The sequence below is a fragment of the Triticum urartu genome, chromosome 7A (assembly GCF_056163025.1).
Source record: "Triticum urartu cultivar PI428250 chromosome 7A, HENAU_Tu73, whole genome shotgun sequence".
NCBI classification, from domain to species: Eukaryota; Viridiplantae; Streptophyta; class Magnoliopsida; order Poales; family Poaceae; genus Triticum; species Triticum urartu.
In genome coordinates, this window is record NC_141879.1 from 710955934 (window position 1) to 710958453 (window position 2520).

A 2520-nucleotide genomic window follows, 5' to 3' on the forward strand; every position below is an offset into this window, starting at 1 on the left:
GTGAGGTGTGTCTCGTGAAGGAGAAGTTGCAGGTGTGGTGTGCAGCCAGGAGGGAGAGGCGCCCCTTGGATTGGATCTGGCTGTGTATAGGGCAGGGGACGTTGTGCTGCTCAGGAAGAGGTGAGATTTGGCAGCAGTGTACACACACGTGCAGGGATTGGAAGCTCGTGTGGTGCTGCATCTGAAAGTTTCATTTCACTTGGTGAGGAGAAGATTTGGGCAAGGGAGGAGTTGACTTCCTGTGAACAGAGTGAGGTGCAGTAGTGAAATCAGTTGTTAGTGCTCCTCATCTGCAAGTTCAAGGTGGAGCAACGATGGGGGGAAACCAAGGAATTGAGAAAGTGCTTGAGAAACTAGCTCAACTTATTACGACAAAGGTGAGCGACGCATCACCTTCAGGCAATGCGATTGTCGCTCAGCCGGAGTCGATTCAGAAAATAGAATTGATGCCGAATGAAATCAAATTGGAGGGCCTCAAAAATTATTTGAGCTGGTCAAGGAGGGCATTGCTGATCTTGAAAACAAAGGGACTTGAGAGCTTTGTTAATGGAGAAGCACTTGAGCCATTGGACAAGAAATGTGCAGAATGGAGGACTTGGAGTACTACCAATTCCCTGATTGTGGCATGGATATTAAATTCCCTATCTCCAACCATCGCTACAACAGTTGAGACAATGTCAAGTGCAAATGAGGTATGGAAAACTCTTTCAAAATTGTACTCTGGGGAGGGTAATGTGATGTTGATGGTTGAGGCAGAGGAGAAAGTGAGTGACTGAGGCAGGGGGAGCTTTGTGTGATGGAGTATGTTGCTGAGTTGCAACATTTGTGGGCTGATCTAGATCACTATGATCCCCTTGATTTACCTCATGCAGAATGCATATCCAATATGAAGAAGTGGATTGAGCGCAGACGTGTGATACAATTTCTTAAGGGTCTCAACTCTGAATTTGAGGGTCGGCGTGCTACTATGTTCCATCATCCTACTCTCCCTACTTTGGAGGAAGCAATAGCTGCTATTGCACAAGAGGAGGTCAAGCTGAAGGTGATGAAAAGCAATATAGTAACTCCATCTCGACCCGCCTTCATAGTAACCAGGAACAATGAGACCAGAGAGTGTTTCAATTGTGGTGAGGTGGGACACTTGAGTCGTGATTGTGATGCCCCGCGCAAGCCAACCCGTGGGCGGGGGAGAGGAAATGACCGAGGCCGGCCAAGAGGATTTAGAGGTGGAGTTAGAGGTCGAGGATATATGATTGGCCACAAAGCAAATGTGGCGGTCCAAGACGAGCAATCATATGACAAAGTTCAGGTCTCCGCAAAAGAGTTAGAAGAGTTGAGGAAACTAAAAAAAAGGATGGAGAGTATGGGTGGTAAAGACGAAAGGGACTCCACATTTGGTGATTTTGCTCACTTTGCCAATGCTAATGAAGGTAATTGTGCTCATACATCTACATTATCGCTAGTGTCACAACCAGATTGGATTCTGGACTCCGGTGCATCTAAACATGTCACGGGTACATTGAATGTGTTTGAGTCATATACTGAGTATCCACCCACACATAAAGAAACTATACAAACAGCCGATGGCACCTCACGGCCCATTAAAGGTGTTGGTACAGTGCAATGCACACCTCTTATTAAACTTTCTTCAGTTTTGCATGTCCCTGCTTTTCCAATCAACCTTATGTCAATGAGTGCTTTGATTGATGACTTGGATTGTCGGATAACCGTTGACCGAAAAATATGTCTAATTCAGGAGAGGCGAACAGGGAGGAAGCTTGGGACTGGAACCAGGCGTAATGGACTATGGTACATGGATCATAAGGTGCCAGATAACGCATTGTGTATGGTGCTGGCAGTAATGATGGGAGAGAAAGAAGCTACAGTGATGCTTTTTCATTGTAGAATGGGGCATATGTCTTTTGATAAAATGACTAAGGTCTTTCCTGATGTAATGTGTGGGGTGGATAAGAACAAGCTTTTGTGTGATGCTTGTGAGTTTGGCAAACACACAAGGACATCTTATGTGAGTAGAGGGATTAGGAGTATATCTCCTTTTGTACTCATTCATTCAGATGTGTGGACATGTCCTGTTATCTCTGTTAGTGGAATGAAGTACTTTGTTACATTTATTGACTGTTACTCTCGCATGACATGGATATACCTTATGAGGCACAAGGATGAGGTGTTCAAGTGTTTTCTGGATTTTTATGCTTATGTGAAAAATCAATTCAACACACAGATCCAAATTATTCGGACAGATAATGGGACAGAGTATGTGAACAAGGAATTTGGTTCTTTTATGTCATCACATGGTATATTGCATCAAACCTCATGTCCAGATACACCTCCTCAGAATGGAGTGGCAGAAAGGAAAAATCGTCACATCTTGGAGGTGGCTCGATCATTGATGTACACGATGAATGTGCCAAAAATTTTGTGGAGTGAGGCTGTAATGACAGCTACATATCTCATCAACCGCATGCCATCCAAAGTGGTTGGGATGAAGACTCCATGTGA

At 44.6% G+C, this 2520-nt stretch overlaps 1 pseudogene; it reads left to right on the forward strand.

Moving 5' to 3' along the window:
• Positions 1–314: 314 nt before the first annotated feature.
• On the forward strand, positions 315–1800 carry LOC147961935 (uncharacterized; annotated as a pseudogene).
• The last annotated feature ends 720 nt before the right edge of the window (positions 1801–2520 follow it).